The sequence below is a fragment of the Callorhinus ursinus genome, unplaced genomic scaffold (assembly GCF_003265705.2).
Source record: "Callorhinus ursinus isolate GAN/ISIS: 27379988/994484 unplaced genomic scaffold, GSC_fseal_2.0 scaffold11, whole genome shotgun sequence".
Lineage (NCBI taxonomy): Eukaryota > Metazoa > Chordata > Mammalia > Carnivora > Otariidae > Callorhinus > Callorhinus ursinus.
Window position 1 is genome coordinate 18,112,645 of NW_027397073.1, and position 27,189 is coordinate 18,139,833.

Consider the following 27,189-nt stretch of genomic DNA (forward strand, 5'->3'; position numbering starts at 1 on the left):
TCTTTTAAGGATTAAATAAGATGATCTGTGTAGTCACATGCTGCCTGACATAAGTTAGCCCTTAACAAATGTACACTCCCCTTTCTTGCTATTAGTTTCTGAGTCATTTACTGGGCCGATTATTCCCCATCATCCTCTAGAGCTACTCATCTGTTATAGCAACTCTAGAGGACATCTCTAATAATTCCCTACTTCCTTTTTTGTTGTCTGTTGAACAATTCCAAACCTTATTTTTTTTTGCAACAAAAGATTGTTACAGGCTGCTTTTGTCTTATTTTATGATATGCCTTCCTTAAATATAAATCACCACTTAAGAGGTTTGCTGATTTTTATTTTCTTTAATTTCTTCTTGATGATTTTGAAATTGAGTGGGTTAGGATTAATTTGGCTTTGAGGTTTGGAGCTGCTACTCTCTCACCTCCTGTCATAATTGGCAGCACCAAGAGGACCCAGGGAACCAGAGCGGGCACACTATTGATTTGACTGAAGGTGTGGATGCCATTATGATTGGCAAAGTCATGGGCAGAAATGAGTCTGTGGTCTCAACTGAGTAACTAGCAGTAAACCAAGAATTGATTCTGTTGTAAGGGTCAAATTTTTCTAAAGGGTGGATGAAAGTGTTCAATTGAGTATCACCTCAGGTTGCAAACACTGCTCTTCTCCTACCCGAGAGTAGGTGTTCCCTTCAATGGTTCCCTATTATCTTGACTGAGTTGTGACAAATACCCACTGCAGAGCTGGGGCTCTGCTGCTGCTGTTGTTGTTGTGAGTAACCTTTACAATCAAGTCACGCTAAGGACATGAGTCATTTAATAATGGTCTGCGTGGATCCCACTGCCCAGTCCCAGCCTGTGGGGACAAAGTGAGGGGGCTGCACTGGGGATGCCAAGGAAGGAAGTGGGGAGTGACTTCCCTCACTCATCAAGAGAGCTACTTCTGGGCTGCCATCTGGCAGAAGAAATTACTTCTCCAAAATTGCTAGTATAAGTTAATGGGGCCTAGAGTAGACATAAGTGGCCCATCAGCCACAACCTGGACTGATTTGCTTCTGCCTATCATGCACCAAGACATGGATCCACTGGATATGGTGTGAGCATTTCTTCCCTCATTTTTCTTTCATATTCCCATTGGGTGAGTACATAAAAAGTTCATACACTCTATAACATGACACCTCTTTGATGCTTAATTCTTTACATATGACTCCATCACGGGGGCGGGTAGTGCTGCCAAATTCAAAGAGGGGCCACACAGAGACTGAGAAGCTCAAAAACAGCCTGGCTTTATGGGTGTTCCTATAAAAGCACATCTCCCTTTGGATTTATGGCTCTCATTTTATTCATTTGTTTCCTTCTTTCTCTCCCTTCTCAGATAATTAGTCTATGTGCCTCAGCTGTTGGTGCCTCAGTAAATATTTGCTGAATGAATGAATGAAAAGTACTACTGGCAATATGCACCAACTCTCGGGGTGTGCAAGGGGGACTGAAAAGAGGTAGATGTAACTGACCGTTACTGATGCCTTGACTCAGTTCCTTGGTCAGGCAGACAGGAGGGGTGGCAAAGAAAGAAAAGAAAATGATGAAGACACTTGGTTTTTATCCCATCTGAGATATCGGGCTTCCTTTTCAAAGGAAGTTCAGGAAATGGAAACATGAGCAAGTAGGCATGCAAAGAAGAAAATGTGCTTTAGAGCCAACTGCAGTCCCCTGGCTTAGGATGGTGATAAATAAAGGACTGATGTAGATGAATGATCCACAGTGAAGTACTAGATGATTCAGAGTTGGGAGCCAGCCACCTGAAGTCCTAGGGGGTTCCCGAGGTAGCTTGCTGTTCTAGAGACTTAATTACCACTGTAACTCATGACACATAATTGCATGTCAGATAGGCTAGTTTTCATGCTGAACTGCAGCCTTGTGGAAATAAATGATGCTTCTTTCTCCTTCCCCTGCAAACTGACCCACCAGCTTGCTGGTACACATTTTGTTATTCCTCTTTCCTAGAGTTCTTTTTTTTTTTTTAAGATTTTATTTATTCATTTGAGACACAGAGATACAGAGAGAGAGCACATGTAGCGGGAGAGGCAGAGGGAGAGGGAGAAGCAGGCTCCTGCAGAGCAGGGAGCGCGACGTGGGACTCTATCCCAGGACCCTGGGATCATGACCTGAGCCGAAGGCAGACGCTTAATGACTGAGCCACCCAGGCGTCCCTTTCCTAGAGTTCTTAAACACAAATAGAAGCAGTGACATGATTTCATGTAGAACTCACATAAAACTTGTAGAATCCTAGAATCTAAAAGTTTTTAGAGTATATATACTTGATTAAAATCAGGAAAGAAGTAAGTCAAGTTCCAGGGAATTTGGGGTTTAAAATACATTAAATTGAATTTTAATTCAGGAATTTTGAAATCTCTTTTTTCCCTATAAATAGATATAACACTCCGCCCCTCCTCCACCGCCACCTCCATGTTGGATCCAAATCTCACTATAGTGCAAGGGTGTATGAATAGGAAATGGATAGTTAGCTTTGGAATAGAAAGTTGAAGGTAGACCCCAAAACCACGTAGAAAAATCTAGAGGAATTTATTATCTAATCATGTAATTGTTGTACTGAACAGAGCATGAATAGTCCTTACATTTTTTACATCTGTTTTTCCAAAGAGCCAGATTTCATTACCCTATAGCCATTAATTTAAATTTAAAACCAGAAAATGCTCATGATTATCAAACTCCTGAATATGAGACCAGATGTTTAGAAAATTGTTTCTAATGTAGGACTTTCTCACCTTTTCTTGAAGAGACTTCTTTTGGTCTCCCACCAACCTGAGAGCATCTAAGGGGACCTAAGCAAGGGAGAAATCTGTAGTTGAAGATTTATATTTATAGCCCTTGATGAACTGAATACATTTACAAGCTGCATTTTGAAATCATAATGATCTAATGTGAAGCAATCAAAATTCCAAAATCATCTAATCAAGAATGACATCAGAGGCAAACAATCTCTAGATGGAGTAGGTATAATTCCCTCCGTAAATCTTCGATTTGGAGCAGATGTTCTAATTCTGTGGATTAAGTCAAGAAGTGTTGAGCTAAGATGTCCAGAAGACAGTTATTTAGAAAAGGTATACCAGGGTGCCCGGGTGGCTCAGTCGTTGAGCGTCTGCCTTCGGCTCAGGTCATGATCCCGGGGTCCTGGGATCGAGCCCCGCCTCGGGCTCCCTGATCTGCAGGAAGCCTGCTTCTCCCTCTCGCACTCCCCCTGCTTGTGTTCCTTCTCTCGCGGTGTCTCTCTCTGTCAAATAAGTAAATAAAATCTTAAAAAAAAAAAAAAAGTGTCCAAATAGAAAGTTTTTTTTTTTTTTTTTAAGAGGAGGTCATTAATACCTCATGCCTCCAGCAATTTGTTCCTAACCATTCTTCTTCCATGAGTTCAGGAGGATTGGGTTACCAGGCAAAACAGAGAGCTCATTGCCCAGGAGAAAGGGGTGTTTTCAAATAATAGCTTCCGGGTGGCCCAAGTCCTGCAGAAGTGTGACTATTCTCTTGTCTTTGGGAGGTTCTCTTCCTGTTCTCATCTCCCAGCCCTTTCCTATTGGACTGCGAACAAAAAAGAAGAGCAGCAAGTTCTTACTGCATTTCAATTCCAAAGAGTAGCTATTTTGGTCCATTGATCAAGTAAGACATATGGAATCAGAAACACAAGATCTATACATTTTCCATCTCATCTTTGGCATCTCGATCAGGTGTACCTCCTAGCATGGGAGGGCGGGGATGGCACGTACTGATATGGCCCCAGTTATTGCAACATTCGAGCCCTGGCCCCTGATCTAGAAACAGAGCTGTCGGCTCCAAAGGTCTGTTGTTAACAGTTTATGCAGTGTTGTCAGAAACTGCATTCATTCTTTACTGTTTTCTTATTGCTTTTATAATAAATATTTACAGATTTATTGCATACTTATTTTCCAAATGGATAGACATTTTTAGAAGTGACATTTCTGAAAGTGCAGAAGCTATCTGGCGCATATACAGTGTTTCATACCATGTGTTTTCTGACAAGAGCATCATCGAAACTGTCTCCGTAGTTTATCTGATGAAACTCTATTGCAATACGTTGTATCAAGTTTATGGCCCCATTCTTCTCCTCTATGTTTTTTATTTTTACATCTGACATAGGGAACATGGCAAGATTTTCTTTATTCCCTAGCAAAATAATCCATAAAAGCTGCAGGACTTCTCTCTTCTCGCCGGTGTAGTGGGAAATCCTGCATTCTGCAGCTTGTCCCTTCTCTAAGGGAATCTATTTCTAGTCATCTGTCCATACATTGAATCTTTCCTCTTGAGGAAAGAGATGGATGAAAGGAGAAAGTCATGGAGGAAACTATAAGATGTCTTAGTGTTTAAACTCTACATTATTTTGAATAAGCCTTGACATTGGAGGAAGGGTGCCACAACAAAAGAATTCTCTAGACACTTTTGGTATCATGGTGTCATTTGAAGCAGTAGGTTGGCTATTTCTCTGACAAACTATGAAAGTATTCTAAAATATCTGCACAGAAAAGGTTCTATGACATTCTTAGAATTATAGGGTAATAGGGCAAAATGGGGCGACATCTTATTTTATTGTTTGTTGTTTTGGTTTCAAAAGAATCAGGTGTTTTGGCTGTGGGGGGCTTTTAATTTTCAATCAAAGGTTCTGGGTTTAACAGAATACCTAGAAAAATACCCATGAGAACTAAGGAAAAGCACTATCACCTCTACGTGATTTAGACTCTGTGTTTAAGAGGGGTTCGTTTGAATAGTTTACAGCACTAGCCAAGGCATCCTTGCTTCCAGTTGTTAGTTCTTGCCTTTGAGGTGGTGAGACCTAGTTTATGATAATTCTTCTGGACCTATTTTGTCCCCCAAAGAGTCCCCAAGGGCCAGGTAAATTGTGCCATTAGAGGAAAAAGAAGATAAAGGACAGGTTACATGTCTATTTCTATAGAAACTGCAACTAAGACCAATGGGTGGTGGTTTCAAGGAGGGAGATTTTGATTAACTGTAGGGAAAATGTTCAAATCCTAGAAGCTTTTAACAATGACACGACCTTCTTGAAAGAGTGAACTTCCTGTTAATAGATGTGTTCAGGCAGAGCCTGGCGGATTACCCATCAAGATCAATTTAGAAGGGATTCCTGCATTGTGTTTTATCTGATGTTTTAGGTGTCAATCTCATCAATTATAAGCATTCTAAGAATCAGTGTTCTATCAATTTACATATGTAAAATTTCACTAAAGTGAGATTTCACTAATTTGTAATTTGGAATAATTGGGCTGAAGTCTTTCATTACATAGCACATATTTTTTCTTTTTAAAGAGAGTATAAATAAAATTAGAGGAAGATTTTAAAATCAGTTAAAATACGCTGCTGTGTTTAAATGCTCTAGAAACACCAATTTATTTAGAAAAAGTATATACTCATTTTAAGTCATTTATTAAATATTGACTTCTGTTAGATATCTCTTAGTATAAACTTGAATGTATTAAAAGCATTGAAATTTTCTTTGGACATGCTCTAATCAGAAAGCTTTTTCCCCTTCTAAAATAAGTCCGAGTTAATGATACTTTACATATGTTTATCTACATATGTGAAAGGATTGTCTTAAAGGTAAAACCATGATTCTGAAATGAACATAAAATGAACACATGTCAAAGATTTTATTTAACTTTTTAATTAATGAGAGAACCAGGGCGCCTGGGTGGCTCAGTTGGTTAAGTGACTGCCTTCGGCTCAGGTCATGATCCTGGAGTCCCGGGATCGAGTCCCACATCGGGCTCCCTGCTCAGCAGGGAGTCTGCTTCTCCCTCTGACCCTCTTCCCTCTCGTGCTCTCTATCTCTCATTCTCTCTCTCTCAAATAAATAAATAAAATCTTAAAAAAAAAATGAGAGAACCAGAAAAGTATTATAACTGGTTCAAAGTAGAATCCAAAGACCAGATACATTTATAGGTCATTAGGAATGCCAAAATAAATTTGTGTAAATAAATGCAAAACTGACTTCTTTCACAGTGGGAGAGGGATGTCAAACTTCCACTGGACAGATTTGTTTTTCTTTTCTTTTTTTTCTTATTTATTTATTTGTCAGAGAGAGAGAGAGAGAAAGCACAAGCAGGGGGAGCAGCAGAGGGAGAGGGAGAAGCAGGCTCCTTACTGAGCAAGGAGCCCGATGTGGGACTCGATCCCAGAACCCTGGGATCAAGACCTGAGCCAAAGGCAGACGCTTAACGACTGAGCCACCCAGGCGTCCCTTCATTTTTTTAAAAGACTCTATTTTTAACTAATTTCTGCACCCAACACAGGGCTCGAACTCACAACCCTGAGATCAAGAGTCACATGTTCTACTGACTGAGTCAATCAGGGCCCCCAGATTTTTGCATTTTTATGGACAGGAGTTAGTTGCATTACTACCAGGTTCCTACAATTTGACTTCTATCTTTTCAGAATTGTTAAATAGCCTAGCCAAAGACAATGAGAGGCAGAGAAAACCTGAATGAATTAACTAGTCAGGAAAATCAAATTTCAAACTCTCAATTTTTACACACACACTATTTATGTCAAGCCCTATCACTGGGAAATTATAGTGATGCTATTTTGGACACAGTATCCGTATCTACTGATATTGAACCAACTATTTCTATGTTCAAGACTCAAGTGAATTTCAGAAATTCAGTTCATCATATTTTCTATTCCCAGTATGGGAAGTGATTATTATATTGAAGAGTGCAAGATTTATTAACAAGATGAGTAAGATGGCTTCATGGAGGATAAGAGGTTTACTCATTTTTCTCAGGTTCATGTGTCCAGGTAGTGCTGAACTGCTTTAGCAGTGGTGCGGCACCTTTTTGTTTTTTAAAGTTTCAGATAAACGATGCAGGAAAGGGGTCACCAGGAAAAAATGATGTCATTGTCCGATACAAGATAATAAAAATGAGTTGGGAAAAATCCCATCTAGATCATACAATATTCAAATGACAGACTTCAAGGGGATCACATTAGTGGACTGAGCAGTTAGTGGTCTTAAGAGCTTGAGTACATTTTTTTTGATGATCCTCAAAGATATGACCATCTTTGTGATGAAGGTATTGAGCTTTCCCTGAGTCCTGTGTTCCCAGAGAACAGTGTAATTAATGGTTGAGAAATCTCCTCACCCTTGTTGGGTTCTAGGGTGTGGCTAACCAGAAAGGACAACTTTGCTTGGTCTATTCCAGAGATAAGATCCATTTCCATCATTCCTTATGACTCCTGGTTTTTAAGTATAGATGATGATTTTCTTATTTAAGCAAGCCATGAAAAGCAAGAAGTTCAGAAACACAGTCCAATAATCACAGTAATACTAGAATAAATTATAGCCATCTAGGTAAACATATCGAGAGGATACCACTAATTATTTTTTTGAAACCATTAGCTATTAAGTATAATTTCTGGTATATTAAAGGAACCAGAGACATGTCTTGCTCTGTGCTTCAGTTTCCTTATTTGCAAAACTAAGAGTTTGGGCTAAATGATTGCTAATATTCCTTACCTCTTTAATACCACGAGCTCTGGTCATTCCTGGATTCTGCTTTTCTGTACAATGGGATTAGTTGGTTTCAGAGTTTGCAGGTGGTTAAGCAGTAAAAAAATTAAAGAACTGGTCTTCTCTGTAATTCATCTCTGATCTGCATTCTCAAATGAAACCTATTAGGCAGTGTAGTTGCTAAAGGTTTCTAAGAAAAATAGGCTTATATTTATTTTAAACAATCTCATTTCCTCAGTGAGGATCCTGAAATGCTAGAATAGGGGCAGGCTACAGGAGGCCCTGAAATTGACGATCTTCAAACACTGAAGAGAAATAGTTTGATTCCTTTGACTTAAGCTATAGAGTAGGCAGGCTAACGGCTACTTTGTATCACTTTGGGTATGCCAGGCACTGTTCCAAATGGTTTAAGCCATTAATGCATTTAATCCTTACACCCTTTTCAGTGGGACTATAGTTAAATCATTGACATTTTACTGTTGCAGACACTGAGATGCAGGGAGTTGGAATAGCCCGTCCAAGGTCACAGAGTTGCAAGGGAAAAAGCCAAGCTGTGGGTGGAGCCCTGTCCTCCAGGGCTGAGTCGGTGCTCCTGACCAGTCTGCTCTACTGCTTCGGCTGAGAAGTGGTAGTCTTTGGTGGACACTGACAGCCCTATCATCCTACAAAAGGAAAAAGAATCTCTCATGCAACTGTGCAAACTCACCATTCACAAAGGGCATAACCAGCAAGTCCCCGGGTAGAGACATTTAGGTGAATGAAATGCCTTACCGAAGGTTATCAAACGACTTGGCCATGAAATGGAGGAACCCATGGTCTTTTCATTTCTAACTCTCAACCTCTTGTTCATTGCTAGTTTATTCTTGCAGCTGGCATTGTGGAGAAAAATGAGTCTCTTTTAAGAGTTTCTTTCTTAGAGCTTGTCATGCCACAGAATTCTTTAATGTTTGCAGCTCATGATAATATGTGGTCTTTGCTAGAACTCCTGTGGTTTGACACCAACCTCTACTAGAGATTATGGAAGCTTTTGTTTTCTTAAAAACCTGGCCGCTCTTGGAATTTAGGCTTGAGAGAACAGAAGTGAGGTTGGTTTGCCTCCAACAAAGCAGTCAAGTGTAACTAATACTGTGTTATTAGCACGGGGGGAAATTTTCAACTTTCAGTATCTTGATGAAACATAGACAATAAAAATTGCTCAGTGACTTTTTCTAACCTTTCTAACCAGTATTTTACTCCCCAAGACCACGACCCACTCTGCGTTCTCAGACAATAAGCTAGGGAGGTTAAAAGTTCGCCACTCATGGTGAAGGATGGCTTCCCCCTAAACTGTGCAGCTACATTTGGCAAATTTAAGTCTCAAGAAGTCTTACAATTTTCCAGGTACTGAAATGTTCTTCCTGATGACAGATTGAAGTAGTTGTCAAGGCTCCGATGGAGTGAGAATCCTTCATTCTGAAAAAATCCGAGGAGCTGAGCTGGTCAAGTCCCCAAGTGTGATAAGAAAACATTTCCTGCATCCCCGTGGATATTTAATTAATCTAATTGTTTTGAGATGTTCTATTTAAAAATACAGTAGGAATAAAACAATACAATGCATTAAAATCACAGTGGTCTTCATCAAGGCCCATTAACACTGCAAGTATAGAAATCTATACACATATCTTTATTGGGGTTTGTCTAGTATTCTCTCCTTTAGGCATTTTGGAAGGCTTGGAATATGCTGTATGACTTTGAAATGTACTTTCTAGCTGTCAGGAATTAAGTGATCAGGGACAGTGTGTTTTTGCATTATATAAGAAAAAAGAAGGCCGTTTGTTGCTCCTTTGAATTCATTCTTTGGCAGAAAAAGAAAGCTGTAGGACGAATCAAGGTGAGGTCACAGTCCAATAGTGAGACCAACGTGGAGCTAGCCTCTTCCATGGCCTCCTTGGAGTTCCCTTATTCTTCCATCCCACCTCCCTCTCTGTTGCCTAGCGCAGGCTGCTTTCCTCCTGGATTTATCCTAAGTTCTAGACTCATCAATTGGCTGCTCCTTGACTGGAGACATTTGTGGCTTGGGTGGAAAACGTGCATTGGAGTTTGGGGAGGGCACACTCTGGTGTCCAAGAAGGTGGTAGGGTCTGTCCTTGGTGGTGGTCGGTGGGGGATAGTGTGTTGACTAGAACACTTACAGAATTAAGTGTCAGGAAACACAAATTACAGTTCTAGTCTAGCTCTCATTCCAGACTTTGAGAAAATTATTTAAAGCCATTGAACACCATTTTTTAATTCCTTGGAAAATAAAGGCATTGGGCTTGTTAGTAATTCTCAAACTTCTTTTAGCCTCAGGACTCATTCTTCAAAGGGAAACGTATATGTAAGTATAAGGTCAAGTGGAAGGTAGAGTTGCTCTGTTTGAATGGGGGCAAGCCTGACCCCAGTCACTGCCTGGGTTCTCCCTGGAGGCATGCTCCTCCTTGGCCTCATTTAGCTCTAGAAGGATCCGGAGGAATATGAGTTGAGAACTAGATTAGATACACGTTGAGGACTCTAAAGGATTCTGCTGAGTGGGGGATGTGAGCAGAAGTGAAGACCTTTCCTTCCACATATAAAGATAGAATGTGTGTTGGGGGGAGACATAGGTGAAGGTGTTAGATAATCAGAAGACAATTACCTGCTACATTGTGAAGTATTCACCAAAGAGAATTGTTTGGTTTGCCTTTTCCCTAGGGAGACTTATTTGTGACCGTGCCCTCAGAATAGTGTGTCTTAACCTTTTTGGTATTTGCCCCATTTGAGAAACTGAAGAAAAATGCACACAATAACTACAACATTTTGAAAGTGATTTCAAGGTCTTTTAAATGCCCAAAGCCCAACGATGGATTGTGGACTAAGAACTCTGCCCCAAAGGTCTCTTATTCACTTCATTGCTAATTTCTGATTCGCTCAAAGGCATTAGTGGCTGACACTAAATCAACACCAGAGGTGTTTGCATTTGGGGGCAGCCTCCTAAAGACGGCGTAACTCAAAGGAATGGCTCTAACACTGGGGATTTGGGGGCCCACTGGAAGGGCAGTAAGGAGTTCTTGTTAATAGTCTTAGAAAAATAGATCATATTGTTTGCAAGGAAACAAGCGTTATTTTTCACTAACTTCCAAATGTTATCAATATCAGCTAAAATCACCCTGTTTTAAATGTGGCATATTATAGGAGAAGGAGTCTGCATTCTTTCCTGTTCATCTGGGGTAGATTGTCCCCAAAGATGGCCAAAAACTCCCATCTATGACCATGCATCTTCCTCCTCCCTTCAAGAGGTGGAAGCAATTTCCTCTCCCTTCTGATCTGGTCTGGCCTTGACTTGCTTTGACCAACAGACTGCGGCAAAAGTGACACTGGGCCAGTTATGGGTCTCACTCGTAAGAGGTCTGTCAGCATCTACCTTGGCTCCAGCCTCTCTATGATGCTCTAGCTGCTAGATAAAGAAGCTTGGGCTCAACCACTAAATGAGGAAGAGTCACAGGAGAGGGGTTCTGGAAGATGAGGTGCCATCTTGGATGATCCAGTTCTAGCTGAGCTCCCAGGTGAATACCACCATATGAGTGATCTCAGCTTCTCCCTCATGGAGCAGAAGAGCTGAGCTCAGCCAACGCAGAGAATTGTGAGCAATAATGAATTGTTCTGAACCATTAGGTCTGTTATACAACAATAAATTAATGAACTGTTATCCATTGGGCCTTAATAGGCAAAACAAATTTCTAAGATTTCCCACATGCAACTCAAAATCTTGAAGTTATTTAACCGTTGAGCTATTTTATCACTATCGCTCATTTAATTTGTTGCTTCCACAGTCAAAATCCCACAGAAAACACATATATCACCAATTGACCGGTGAGAGCAGTCTGTGGTCCAAGCACTCAATTTGAGGACTGACTTTTTTGAGGAGACTCCAGGTCTGGGAAGATCTAGACATGTGATTTTCAACTTTATCACGCTCACATAAATCATTAATTTGTTGCCTTTCTCTTACCTCCGATAAATAAGGCAAGTTTCTTTTCCAGGGAAAGTGATCCAGAGTGAAAAACACAAGTGGCTTTATTGTAAGGGGATGGTCTAGGCCTTACATCTAAGCAGTCTCAGTGATTTATTGACTGTTTTGTTTTCTAAATGGTTCTGTTTGGACTATGTCGTCACAGTGACCATAAAATGGTTGAGCGAAAAATAAAACAAAGTCAAACAGTGAAACAGGGATTGCATGCCTAAGCCGGTGTGCTAAAAACCAGAGATTCTCTCCCTCTCTTTTCTTTTTTCCCCTTTTTTGCTTTTGTCCTGTTTCTGTTACCAATGATGGGGCTAGAGACTTAGTGCCAATGGTCAGGGGCAGCAATAAAATCATATCGCATAGCTTCCCCCCGTGGAAATGGTGTTATTTATGTGACTGTAGCTCCTACAAACCCCTCCCTGCACCCCTCCTTCCCTGCATAAGTTATTGGCTGTTTAGAGCCCAGAATACAGGAGAATATGTGTTGGGGCAGAGAGGTAGAGATCATAGCACAAGACAATCCTCATTTATTGATTTTACCTGAAAATAAGTTTGCTGTTTCTGCTGCTAGTGTGTGTGTGTGTGTGTGTGTGTGTGTGTGTGTGTGTGTGTGATTCTAACCAAAATGTGTGGTGTCATACTTGGTAAGAAACAAAAAGAAAAAAAAACCCATGAAGTTTTACACAGGGGAGGTCTGGGTAAGACAGAAAGAGGAAGGGGGGTTCATAGAAAGGAGAAGGGAGATGAATAGGGGGCAGGCAGTTGGAAAGATATGTGTCCTCATCAACACTTTCTGGCCAAAGTCCCAGAGTAGAAAGGTGTTCTAGAGCACTGCGGGGATTATCATATGTAATTCAAAAGACAGAAAAAGCAAAAAAACCAAAAAAACCAAAAAAACAAAAAAAAAACCCCCACAAAACAAAACAGTTCTATTTATGGAATTTTGTAGAGTCAAAAGCGTCTACTAAAGAGCGAAATAATTTCCTTTCTATGTAGGCCTATGTGTGGCTGAGTCCTGGATGATATAACTGTGGAGTCAGGACATTTCAAATACAAGAAAGAGAACTCAGCAGCTGAGCAGGGGCACCTGAGCTGGAGAGGAAGCAGGGCCTTGGTATGGGAAGAGAGGACAAGGAATGAATGAGCGGAGAACTTTGAGGGAGAAGCAGAGGAAAAGAAGGTATAAGAAGGAAGAGAAATGAGCAGGCCAGGAAGAGCCAGAGTTGAAGAAAAGGCCAGATGGCAAATGAGAAGTGGGCATGAGAATCTGGGTAAGCATTTCAAGAACCAGAGGGCTTGCAAAAAGGGAGCTTCTCCTTCTCATATGATGTGGTCTCTCAGTCTCTTAAACTCAAATGTGTTTGACAGACAAGGCAGAAAAACCAATGAGACCAAGGTCACGAGTTTTATATCTCTGTGGGTCACATGCTAGCTCTAAACTATATTCTGTACCTTACTTTTGGTTAGCCATTCAATAGTTCATGTCATTGGTCCCAAGGGATATGGATGAGAGAGCATGCATGGCCTCTAGACAAGCCAGATTTATGACCAGAGAGTGGTGCTTCGATAATTCTATCTGCACACCCAAGGAGCATCGTGCTGCAGTAATGTTAATTGTGTCATCCATCCATTATATCCTTGATAGAGTACCCATAATGTTCTTTCTCCAATCCTTTGAATAGGCTGATGAAGACATAAAGAGACTATGACTCCTTTCTTGACTAAAGCTAAGTAATCTATTGTTGTGTATATATATATATATATATATATATATATAATCTGTTTTAATGTGGAGGCTTAAATCTGTTTGGGTCACTATCATCTTCAAATTTATCTATGCAAAAGATCCATATTTTCCTTTGTGTCTTTATACAGATTGCATTTTTTTATTGTAACAGGAGTCATATTTTTATTTTTTTATTTTTAAGTTTTTAAAAAGATTTTATTTATTTATTTGACAGAGAGAGAGAGACAGCAAGAGAGGGAACACAAGCAGGGGGCATGGGAGAGGGAGAAGCAGGCTTCCCAAGGAGCAGGGAGCCCGATGTGGGGCTCAATCCCAGGACCCTGGGATCATGACCTGAGCCGAAGGCAAACGCTTAATGACTGAGCCACCCAGGCACCCCAGGAGTCATATTTTTTAATTAACTTTTTATTTTGAGACACAGATTCACATGCAGTTATAAGAAATAACACAGAGAAATCCAAGGTACCCTTTACCCAGTTTCCCCCAATGGTAACATCTTACAAATATGATTTCATAGCCAGGATGTTGACATGGATGCAGTCAAGATCCAGAACATTCCCATCACCACCAGATCCCTCCTGCTGCCCCTTTTTAGCCACCCCCACCTCCCTTCATAGTGTTTAACTACAGTTTGCACACGTTGGACGCCTGGTTGTTTCCAGGTTTGGGCTATTATTAATAAAACTGCTATACACATTCGTGTACAGGTTTTTGTGCGAACATAAGTTTTCATTTCTCTGGGATAAATGCCTAGGAGTATAATTGCTGGGTTGTATAGAAGTTGCTAGTTTAGTTTTTAAAGAAACTGCCAAGCTGTTTTCCAAAGTTCCAAACTGTTTCCATTTTATATTCCCAGCAGCAATGGAGGAGTGATCCAGTTTCTCCATGTCCATGCCAGAATTTGGTATTATCACTATTTTTTTGTTTTAGACATTCTGATAGTTGTATAGTGGAATCTCACTGTAGATTTAATTTGCATTTCCTTAATGGCTAATGATATTAAACATCTATTCATGTGCTTGTGTGTGCGTGTGTGTGTGTATGGTTGTCTGGGGAAAAAAAATTTACTTCTTCCCTAATGTTCATTTCATATACTTTGTTCTCATGTCACTAGCCTTAATATGTGGAGAAAGTCAATGCCAGCCTCAGAGAAGAAGCTCAGTAGAGATTTCCAGCACACTGGACAAGGAAAAGAAGTAGAAATGTTATTTTGAGCTGGATGTCATTCTTAGCTAAAAGGAAAAAAAATTGTTTTGTGTAAGCGTCAATGTAACACAGTATAACAATAATACAGATTATTGTTTTATACCCCCTCGTAGGTCTAGTCCTTTTACCTCATGTAATGTTAGGAGTTTTTGTAGCCATCTTAAAGACGTTGTTATCTTTGGCAGAAGCATGGTGGCTTGGCTCAGGAAGCAGGCAGTAACAATGATATCAGTTCCTTTTTATTTTTTTTCTTCTCCTGGAACACGATGTTACCTAGAATACATGAGAATCTGGCAAGAGGGCTCTATTTTCTTCCCCTGTATTCTTTTCACACCATCTGTTTGGGTGTGCTAGAATCCACTGGAATGTCTTTACAAGGTGTCAAAACTCCGGGAACTCCACTCCATTTGGCAGCAGCAAGAGAAAGGATAAAGTGATCATGGGAGTCGTATGGAAGGGAGAACCTGGGGGAATGTCTGTCACAATTACAAAAGAGACAATTTACGGTGTGAGAGAGTCCAAGGTTAGTGTCACTTCTCTCAGGATCTATTTCTGATCAAGTTCTCAGGAATGGATGCCATGGAGGCTTCCTCGTTCTTCAATGAGGAAAGTGTCACGTGAGGCTGCAGACTGTTCCAGAACCATCCCCATGCCTGCCTGGAATGCCCTCACAGAGAAAACGCAGAAGAGCATTTGATGGCCAGAGAAATCCCCCAATTTAGTGCAAGTCCATTTTTGTGATGGGTTAGAAATCCAGCTCGTCTCTAAGTCGTTTCAGAGGCAGATTTTTAATTTTGTTTATTAAAAATATAGAAAAACAAAACAAGACAAAAGCAATCCCTCTTCCCCCAAAACTTGTTTATAAACTGTATTGTGTGAAAATACAACTTGGAAAGAATTGTAGTTTGACTCTAAACCATTTGTTCACAAGCTCATGGAATAACACGGTTCTTGTATTCATTAACTCTTATTTATAAACTTAAGGTTGTTTTGGAGCAGGAAGCATAACATTTACTAAAAAGAACATTGAAATGTATTTGTCTTTTTAATTAAAAAAATACTAAGAAATGAAGTCTGCAAAACACAAAATCTTAATATTGCAGTAGGATTTTCCCTCATTAAAAATATATATCAAACCATTGTCTGATTGAAACTAAACACAGTTAAACGTATATAGATATAAATTATATAATTTACATTTATTATACTTAATCCAGGTACACATGCAAACACATTTGTATATATAAATTATGTATGAAATACTCATAGCTAAAATTTATGTGGCTATATTTGAAACTGTGACATCAGAGATAGGCTTAAAACACGTTTAATTACATTACCAGCGTGTATAATCAGAGTTAGAACTACTGATAGATTTTGCTGACAAGAATTATGGAAAGTAGCAGCTAATTCAGGATTGTTCTATTACAGATATTACAGGGGAAGCAAGTCTGGAGAGTGGATTTAGAATCCCATATTGTTCACTTTTTGTGGGAATTTTATTATTTTAAAAAAGCAAATTTCTTAAGTAATTTAGGCAAGTAAACTCTAGAATAAAATAGTTATCATTTTTGATAACTATTTGTGATTTTTTTCTCATATTCATGAAGCTGAAATTCACTCTCTGTGGCCAATGTTTGTAAGACCCTAAAATATCCATGTTTGTATTTTCTCTAAGCTATGCGTTGAAAGGATGGGAGGAGACTTCTTTGAAACATAGGTGCCTTAAGTGTCCTTTTAAAAAGTTCACTTCATTTACAGCTTGGAAATCCCTTCTGATGGAAATGGGTAGTTTTTCACAACCACAGCAAAAAGTGATCTTCTTTGACTAGAATATTTAAAACGTCTCTGTACCAAACCACCTTGCTGAAATAAATGTACTTTTTGGGTTACATGATCACTTTAAAAAAAAAAAATGAGTGGGCACAGTGTTTGAAATGATATTTTGTAAATTAACATCATTATCAGCAACTAATAGAAATGTCGCGTCAGCAGCTGCAGCTTTGGTTTGGTCTGGTTTGGTTCAAACAATGTTGGGTATTCTGCAGTATAGACTTTTAAAAGGTGCTGATTCACTCATACTCATTTGTATCTTCAAAATTCTTGCCTTACAGGCCATTAACACATCTCATCTATAATTAGGGTTTCTGGATCCTTAAGAATGTAAGCCAGAATAAGGAGGAATTCTGTAGCTGATTCCAACGTGTGTCTCACTGGTCTTGGGGTTTGGTGTCTGGGAAGGTCCTGTGTCAGAAACCTGTGGGCATTGTGGACCGCCCACGCTGAAGTTAACTAGGCGTCTCCCCTGGCTCAGGGAAACTTCTCTGTCTGTTGGTGGAACTTCTCTGATCCTGGCAGATAAGACAAACTTTGCAGAAGAGCAAGTAGATTTTCGTGCCCAGGTCCCCTCGGCCAGCATTTCTAGAGTTTAGGTTGGGCTTAGGTTTGCTGTGGGATATTTCAGTGTGGAATATAGTCTGGCTTTGGGTGACTCTCAAGGGTAAGCCCCAGTGAACACATGAAAACCAGTGGCCAGAAACGAGGAAAACGTTCAAGTTCAGAATCCGTGGTGGCAGTGAAACGTGACTGTTTTTGAAAGTCATGGGGAAATCTGAGAGCCCAGTGAGTAAAGGAAGTCTCTACAAATGTGAGCGAATGCATTCCAGGTCTCCTGTTATAATCATTGGGGTCTACTGGTAAGTGATTAGTCAAAGGTGGATAACATCATCAAATACATTAACATATTGTAAACAGATCAGGTGGACAGAATGAGAGAGAACAGATGGCCAGAGATCACTTCCAAGCTAACTCCAAAGGCTGGTGGTCCAAGAGGGAAAGATTCTGGGGCTGTCACAGCTGAGCACAACTCATTCATTCATTCATTGCACCATTTACGGAGTGATACCATGGACCCTGTTCCAGGCCCTTGTCTAGGCTCTCAAGATTCATAGCAAACTACAACAAAGGAAGACAAAAATCCCCGCCTCATTGAAAACTTTACTCACAAACCCAAGCGCATTGTTAAACGTTTAATACTCATAAATAAATAAGTTATTTTCAAATTATTAAAACAGTTAATAAAAAAATCAGAAAAATTGCTGTTCAAATAGCAAAGCATTTCATTTCTTAATATGTGAGAATAATACCGCTTAATGTATAAAGAGAAAAAGATTTACAAATGAAATTTGGCTTTCTGCTTTCAAAAAGGAGAAGGCTTAGAAATGGGGGTTGTGGGTAAGCAACCTTTTAAAATACATAAATCCAAAAAGCAACTTCCAATAACTATACTACCAACTTCTTAACTAGGTTTTAATCTCCATGGTTTTTTTTTTTTTTTGATTTTCTGGAAGTTAGAACTTCTTTTAAATGTGACTAGAAATTTTTGTCTAGTATTTTATTTCTGATACTCTCATGAACTGGTCAAAACTGTATGTAGTTATTGCATATTTAAATAAATAGGATATTGATTACTCAGGCAGTAATAGAAAAATGGAAAAATAGGAAAGGAAATCAGAAACAAGTTTATAAACAGCACAGAGATATTATTTGAACTTGATGCTTTTTTTTACCTCATCATATTTTTTTATTTCACAATAAAGGAATAGAATAGCAGGTTAAACAATTTCCTCTGAGGCAATCTAAGCACATAAGTAAAGTAGGGAGCTGAGAGCATTCAACTTCATATTATATGAAAAAATGTGTGTGTTTTATCCAGTTTGACTCTAATGAAGGAACAGATTTTGCTCACTTTGGCTCCTTTCCTCCATAACCTCATCTGCTTCTCAGAAAGTCTTAACTGGTGTGCAGTTCAAATAGCACAGAGCAAGGACTCGGTGAGCTTATGGTTTCTATCACGGGAGAGGGGTCGCAAATGCCAGCTTGTTTTTCACAAGTAGAATACAGATCAACTCCCTCTTTCCTTGATGAATTTGAGGTCATTCCATAAGTGAATAAATCAACAAATGAATAAATGAGCAGAGAATAAATATGAACAGAGTTGCTCAATGTCTTGCCAATGTTCCGCTCAGGTTCCCATCCAGCTAACCTTAATTCATTCAGGAGCCAGTGAGCTACTCACAAAGCTAAGAGGGAGACCTGCCACCAGACGTCCGAGGTCTGAAGTGGGGATGGGCTGAGCAATCACAGCAGAGTGGGACGAGTAGCACATTTGAGGAATATCCAGGGATCTGGGGGGCGAAGAAGGGCATCTGAGTGCCTGGTTGGGTTTGAGAGGGTGGGTGGTAAGGGAAGGCTTTGCAGGGAGGCTCAGATATCGTCATTCAGAGATCTGAGTGGTCTTCCCAAGGACTGGTAGCCTTCTAGACAGGGAACAATGCCCGCAGTGACAAAGAAGCAGGAGTGGTCCCAGAGGGAATCACAGGCATTTCTGCTGCTTTTCATTCATTTGTGTGCAGATTTCCATCCAGCGTCTGTCTATCTCCTTTTTGTTCTGCCTAAAGAGCTTTCTTTAGCATCCATGGAGTGTAGGGATGGATGATTGTGGTGAATTCTCTCAGCTTCGGTCTGTCTGAAAAAGTCTTATTTTCACCTTCAGATTTGAAATATATTTTGGGGGTATTGACATCTTTTTTCCCTATCTTTTGGTACTTTAAATATGTTTATCCATTGCCTCTTGGCTTGCACGGATTTTCACAGGAAAATTCTTATTTGTGTTCCTGTGTATATAATGTATCTATTTCATTTGGCTGCTTTTAAGATTTTCTTTTTAGTCCTGGTTTTCTGTAAATTTTTTTAAAAAATGAGGCTTGGGGTTGTTTCCTTCATGTTCATTTTGCTTGAGGTTTATCGAGCTTCTTGGATCTGGAAGTCTATTGCTTTCATCAAGTCTGAAAATATTTTGGTCATTGCTTCTTCAAATTTTAATTCCCCACCTTTCCTATCCTGAATTCCCAAGCATGTTGGACTTCTGGTATTTTCCCACAGATCACCAGTACCCTGTTCATTGTCTTTCAGCTTTTCTTCTCTCTGTGCTTTATTTTGGATAGTTTCCAATTCACTGATTGCTTCTTCAGTGCTTTTCAATCTAGTGAATTTAAAGTTTTTTTCTGATATTGTAGTTTCCATCTCAGTAAGTTCCATTTAATTCTTTTTGTATCTTCCATTGCTCTCATCATGTTCATGTTTTCTTCCTACCTTCTCGAACACACAGAGCATATTTAGGGCCCCTGTTTTGACATGCTTCTCTCTTAACTACATCACCTCTGCCGTGTCTTGCTCCGTTTCTATTGGTTGATCTTTCCCCTGGGTATGGATCATAGTTTCCTCCTTCTTTATGAGCCTGGCTGCTTCAGATCGGATGATGACACTCTGAATTTACATTGTTGCATTTTAGCTTTTGCTGTATTTCTTTAAATGTGCTGGACTTTGTTCTGGCAAGCAGTTAAATTACTTGGAAGCTGTGTGATTCTTTCAAGAGTTGTTTTTAAGATTTGTTAGATCAGTTCCAAATCTGCCTTCGGTCGAGGTTATTTGAGCTCTATTACTAAGGCAAAACCCTTTGGAGGAGTCGGCCTTATGTCCTGTATATTACTCGGCTTTTTTTGTTGTGGTTCATGGAAGCATTCAACGTACTGTTTTCCAGTGTTTTCTTCACTGGCCTTGGGTAGTTTCCTCTCAAGCATGCAATGAGACTTCTTTACGGATTTCTGGAGCTCTTTCTCAGTCTGTCTCCCCCCCACCTCCAGCACTTCCTTCTCCAGTACTCTGCTCTGTATATTCTACAGAAAAAGAACTGAAAGAACTCCAATCTTTGTCCTCTCCATTCCAGTGAGAATTCTGGGCTTCATGGAAACTGTCTCCTGGCAATATGGTGGGGCAATGGTAGATCCCACTTAGTTTCTTTCCCTTCATGCGTTGCCTATGATTCAATGTCTGAAAACAATTGTGTCATATATATATTTTTGGTTTTCTAATTTTTTTAAAGAAAAAATCCAGTTTCTGTCTTCCATGTGGTTAGAAACATTGTTTTTCTTAAAACTCTTTTTTTATTATGGAAAACTTCAAACATACATATAAGTAGATAGAATGACATAAAGAATCCCTGTGTACCCATCATATAGCCTTGACAATTATCAACTCATGCCCAGGCTTCTTTCATCTATACACTGTCCTGCTTCTCCTGGGGAAGATTATTGGGATTTCTTTGGGGCAAATCCCATGTATTTGATAATCTCATTTGTAAATATTTCAGTATGCATTTCTAAAAGATAAGAGCTCTTTTAAAAGGCATAACCACACCAGCATTACCATGCTTACAAAAAATGAATAACAATTCCTTAATACTGTCAATTACTTAGACAACATAACATTTCATGTCCTCCTAGAGGGAGGCAGAGGATGCCTGACCGAAATATTCCCGATGATGATATCTTAGGGTATGGTCATATCTGAACTTGAACTCCCCCCTCTATTTCTTTTTTTTTTTTAAGATTTTATTTATTTATTTGACAGAGAGAGAGAGAGAGAGAGAGAGAGCACAAGCACAGGGAACAGTAGAGGGAGAGGGAGAAGCAGGCTTCCCGCTGAGCGGGGAGCCCGATGCGGGGCTTGATCCCAGGACCCTGGGATCATGACCTGAGCCAAAGGCAGACGCTTAACCATCTGAGCCACCCAGGCGCCCCTCCCCCCTCTGTTTCTAAACCCCTTTCTGCTCAAATTTATCCTTCCCCAGCAAAGCAATATCCAGGAGCTCCTTCTCTTCCTTTTGTATTTCCCCACCGGATTCAAGCCCCGTCTCCTCAACCCCAGGTCCTAGTGCATAGCTGGCAGATGAGTATCTTTAGAGATAAAGGGAACATCGTAAAGTTGCTTCCAGCTGTGACATAATATGAGAGAAAGTTACAGGCAGTTTTAGTAACAAAATGTACTGCTCCCTCTGTATCGCAATTCCAAGTGAGAAAAGAGGGTGTAGAAGCATCTCTGAGAGGTCGTGTTATAATTGCTTTGCTTTGCCTGCAATCGTAATATTTAATTTATTTTGAAATTTCAAATTACTCAAAGGAAGTCATGAGACATTATGTTTATCAAAAGCGGTTATGGGTTTGAAAAGCTGGAGCAACACCAATTCATATCAAGCAAAATCACCCACCCCCTTTCTAATATAAACCAAGACTGGCCTTCTTAAGTGTGATTTCAGGGGAACAAAAATGGTTTCACCTCTTCCCCGTCCACTCTCCACTCCCAAACGTCCTCACCTGTTCTTGGACACTTGAAATCTTCTGCGTTTGGGAAAAAGACCACAGATAAAAAGAAGTGACTTTTGAAAACAGTGTTACTGATGTACAATTCACGTTCCGTATAACTCACCCATTGAAAGTGTACAACTCAGTGGTTTTTAGTATATTTGCAGATATACTACAACCATCGCCTCAGTTGGTTTTAGAACATTCTCATGATCCAAAAAGAAACCTGAGGGGCACCTGGGTGGCTCAGTCGTTAAGTGTCTGCCTTCGGCTCAGGTCCTGGTCCCAGGGTCCTGGGATCGAGCCCCACGTCGGGCTCCCTGCTCCGCGGGAAGCCTGTTTCTCCCTCTCCCACTCTCCCTGCTTGTGTTCCCTCTCTCACTGTGTCTCTCTCTGTCAAATAAATAAATAAAATCTTAAAAAAAAAAAAACCTGAACCCATCAGCAGCTTCCCCCCTATTTCCCTCCTCAACCTACTGTTTTCCAGTGTTTTCTTCACTGGCCTTGGGTAGTTTCCTCTCAAGCATGCAATGGGACTTCTTTACAGAAGTCCCTCCAACCCTCCCTGCCCAAGGCAACCACCAATCTACTTTCTGTCTGTATAGATTTGCCAACTCTTGACATTTCATATAAACGTAATCATGCAACACGTGATCTTTTGTGACCAGAAAGGGAAGTGAATGGAAGTGATTTAAATTCATATTAAGGAGGGAAAGAGTCCTTTCTATCTCTTTAAATAGGCTTTTGATCAGGGGAGGCATGGACCCTTTTGGTAGTAGGACTTGGCGAGAAGAGGCAAAGCAGAGTGAGTGGAGAGGGGTGGTTCTCACTTCACACTGTTGGCCAGGACAGACCCTGGCTGTCAGCATGGAATGTCAAAGCTTCCAGATGATCATTCAGTTGCTGGCATAAAGCGAGAAGGACTTGCTGAAGTGGCCCCACATATGGATGCGGGTAAGTCCCGGTTACTGTCTGTCGCATTCATAAATACTGGAAATGAGACTTATAATTAGACCTCACTTAACTGACAGCTCACCTTGATTTCTCGCTGAGCTGCTTACAGTTCCGAAGTGCCTCTTTCCTCTTCGGTGGCTTGTAACGCCAAGCGCTGAAACAATGTTGCGCAGGCTATTTGCCTGATCAGGCCAGGTAACGGGGCACCAGGCTGTCATTTTCATCATGAGAAAATAGGTCTTTTGGTGTAATTTTCCTCCAGTAATTAGTCTCTCTGTGATTTTTAGACTTTGTGTCATGTGGTGAATGCAACATGTTCGACAGCATTCCTGCCGAGGAAATATCTTCTATGATGGGTAAGCAAATATCATCTTTCATTAAAAACATCAGAAAAATTTCATCTGAAACTTCTGAACAGCCAGGGGGAGGAAAACTCCTAATGACAACAAAAAGCCCGCTTATGCCAAAATCCACATGAGAGTGGCTTACCGAGCAGGCTGGGGGACATAGCCTTGCCGATCATTCATCAGCCTGTGGGCTCGGGGTCTGCTCTTCTGTGAGCCGTGACGCCTTCTGAGACAATCGCTTCCTAGTCACCAAATGGTGCTACTTCACCAGTGGTATGTAGCAAATTAGAACACTTTCCTAAGCCAAGAGTTTGATGAATCAGGTTTATGCTCTACAAATCCTTATTTCCCTTCTGTCTTTTCCTATGTAGGTCCACACCTCTTTAGAAGCATCTCAAGATCTTTACAGAATGAAGCAGTGAAAAAAAATGATCACCTCCTTCTCTTTGGTGAATGAGATAAAAATCTTGATACTCTCCTTCTGGAAGACAGATGATGCTTGAAAGAAAACCTGATTCTGAAAATCTGAGCGAGAAAGCCATAAACTCTTTTGCTGTAAATGAAGTTATAGAGGGATTAAGATTGAATCATGATGGGGCTGTGAATGGCTAGAATTCTACAACACTGCGGGTGGGAGAATAGAAAGGTTGGGCTGCTTTGGACTGCTCTTTGGCAGTATCTCAAACCCTATGACACAGAATTCCACTTTCAGATACACACACACACACACACACACACACACACACGAGAAACAATTGTATACCAACTAAAGACATATGTAAGAAGGTTCTTACTAGCTTTCTCACAATGGCAAGAAACTGGAAGCAAACCAAATGTCCATCAACAGGAGAAAGGATGAATAAATTGTGGCATTCATACAATGGAATACAACACAGCAATAAGAACAAACCACGGAGACACACAACAATATAAATGAAAAATGAATCTGGCATGATTTTGAGTCAAAAAAGCTTGAAACAACCAAGCCCATACTAGATGGTTCAATTTAGGCAATTGTGAGTGAGCACTAGTAACCACTGATGGTACAAGTCAGATGTGTTTACCTCGAGGGGAGGGTAGTATTGACTGGGGGAAGGCCATATGGGAACCTTCTGGTTGGGGGCTGGAATTATTCTACAGTCTTGATTTGTGTGGTGGTCACGTGGTGTATTCACGTGTAAAAATTTACCAGTTTTTATCTGTACGATTCGTGTTCTCTACTATAAATATACATGCAGAGCCTAGCTATAAAAGGATATATTACAAAGATGGGGCTAGTAGAGATCTGAGAGCTCGTTCCCAGGTGAGACTGGCTTATTTGGTTTGGTCCTTTTGCCCATGCAATGCAGCCATCATGGATCACTGCTGACTCTCCTCTTCTTCTTGTGTTGCATGAAGCTCACCTCACATGGAAAGAAAGAAAACATGCAATGCCTAATCCGATACATCGTCTGAAGTCTCTATTTGAAGTTACGCTGGATGTTCACTACATTTGAAAATAGAGCAACCATACGGAAAAGCACGTTTGCTGTTACTTCACTCTCTAGGTTGCCTTGAAAGACAATTTTGAATTTGACACTACTGACCACCTCCCTCTACTTTCACTTCAACATATTTGGAGGATGAGTTCCATGTATCTGTTGGACTTCTAGGCCAGGGACCTGAGGGTGAACTTGGACACTGGGGGGAGATATCAGACAGAGATGCAGGTATCTTCTGTGATGATGTAACAGAAGAAGCCAGAAAAGTGGAGGAGTGAGGAGGGGAGGGCCAAGGACAGACCCTTGGCAATGAGGCTACACGTAAGGGAGTGAAGGAGCCAGGATCTCAGGGAGAAACCTGTCTTCATGTGCAGGTCCCTTGATTCCTGGTGCACATTTCTAAAGCTTCCATTCCCAGTTTTTCTCCTCTCTGTATTTTCTCTCTTCAGAGAGCTCATTTGTTTGAATGATGCCAATTTTCTGCTAACATCTTCCACATTCACACTTCCCACCCTGCCTTCACCCCCAGACTCCAGCCCTAAACCTTCTCTCACTCAGTCTACACGTTGGCGGTTCACCACAAAGCATGTGTGGAAGGTGTTGGGCTACATAGGGTCAGGTGAAAAGGAACATCTTATGGAAAGCTAAGGATTGAAAATGCAATGAAAGAAGATCCTAAAGAACTTGGAGGGGCTTAGTTTTGGAAAAGTGAAGGAGAAGAGAAATGATCAACATGGAGACATGTGGAAATAGAAATGTGCCTGCCTCTTTTCCCTCTCATTTGCTGAGTTCTGCCTACAACACAATGCTAAGCACTTATGTAGCCTTCACTGTTTACCTTGCACTGTGCTATATACTTATGTATCTCATTTAATTCTCATTAACAACCCTAAGAGTAGGGTGCTGTCAGTAGCCTAACTTTCTAGATGGGAAACTGAAGCATAAATGGTTAAGTAACACACACACACCCACACATACCTGTTTGCACGCTCTCTCGGTAATTCCTGGGGCCTTTCCTCGCCCCTCTGCTTGCACAAACTGTATTTATCGCCATGGTCTCAGGATGCCGTTTCCTACTTGGTTTTGCAGCCAGGAAGACCATTCCAGGGGGACTGTTTTGCAGATGGTCAAGCAGGTGGAGTTGGGAAGCACCCCTGTCTACTAAGTCCTGATTGCTGTGTGGAGAAATAGGATCAAAGGTGGGAAAAGTAAGTTGAGGCTGGAGCTCAGATGGCCTTGAATTCAAGAGCGAGGAGTTGAGATATAATTTAATTGGCTGTGAGGAGACATTGGATGGGCTTCTGCTGAGAGGTGAGCTGCAGGGAGACAAGCCTCACGGCTGGCATGGGATGGGTCCGAGTGGACGGAGGATGCACGATAGAGACCAGTCGAGAGCCTTTTGTGATGGTCCAGGCGAGGCACCGGCCTGGTGGGAGGAGCACAGGGAGAGCAGAAAAGCGGGGGGGAGGCTTCCAGAGAAACAGCTTGGCCCAGAGGTCCTGGTGGGGACCAAGAGAGCTTGTAGAAAAGAATAGCTCATTCATTTAGCGCTTAATCAAATCTGGCTTCCCGAGCTAAGCTTTCAGAGGCCCTTTGTGAATGATGGCAGCCCGCTCCGTCTTTTCACCCCCCTACTTTGCTCTCCACGGTGGGGGGTGGGCGCTGGTCTTGCCGTTCCACAGACATGCGGTGATGCTGTGATGGGGGCTGGATTTTAGATTCAGTTCCTAGCTCCTCATGCCCTCTCTTTGCTCCAGCTATTCCAAATAAATTTTAAACTCCATTCAACCCCCCCCACACACCCACCAAATGTTGCACTGATTATACCTGCACTTATTTATTTCCCTCTCTTGTGAATTCCGCAAGACCCTCAAGGCTATTCAACACAGTCTCTCTGGTCTCGTGTTTTTCGGCACTGCTTTGAGAATGGTTGGCGGCCGCCATGTTTTGTGCTCCCTCATGATCTGCACAAGGCCCGGCCCGGCCTGGAGCGTATGACATAACTTCAGACTCATTGGTTGAGGTGCACACGTAGAGAAACCAGATTCCATGTGGAGTTTTGATGCCGCAGTTAGTTCTAACAGCCCAGTTTCCAACCAAAGACCTTGTGTAAAAGGCAAGGAGAGGTGGTGATTAGCGATGAGGTGGTCCGGATCGGGGCAGATTGGAGAGGACTTTGGCGATGAGTGCACGCATGCACTTTGCTGCACCCTGCTCTTCCTTGTTCCTGCAAACTGGGGACCACACCTGTTCTAGATGACTAACTGGCTTCTTCATTGGATTTTGGAAAAGAGTGGGCCCAAGGTCATCCCACGGAGAGCAAATAGCAGTGAATGCCTAGGACTGAAGCAGAGGAACAATTTGCATGAATACCCATGACCAAGACACTGATAGCAATTAGGAAAGTTGCCATCTTTAGAAATGCTCATTTTAGAGCTTCATGATGGGCATGAGCCCATGCTGCATGAACACCTCTAGTCCGGTGTGTCTTGCATGGCACCTGTTCCCCATGAGGTTCATGAGAGGGGCTGGCTTAGTGCTTCTTAATTGGTAACATGTGTTGCTATTTGGTTAGCAAGCACTTACCTAGTGCTCACTATTCCTGTTTAAAAATGTCAGCTCCTTTCATCCTCACAACAAGTGAGGTGGATAATATTACTATCATTGTTCCTATTCTAATATGGGA

The 27,189-nt window shown here is 41.0% G+C and overlaps 1 long non-coding RNA gene across 1 annotated transcript; it reads left to right on the forward strand.

The window, feature by feature from the left end:
• The first annotated feature begins 22,467 nt into the window (after positions 1–22,467).
• LOC141373668 (uncharacterized) lies at positions 22,468–24,491 on the forward strand. The gene is made up of 3 exons (XR_012379908.1): positions 22,468–22,675; positions 22,963–23,031; positions 23,394–24,491. It is a non-coding gene; the product is annotated as an uncharacterized lncRNA (long non-coding RNA).
• Positions 24,492–27,189: the final 2,698 nt, after the last annotated feature.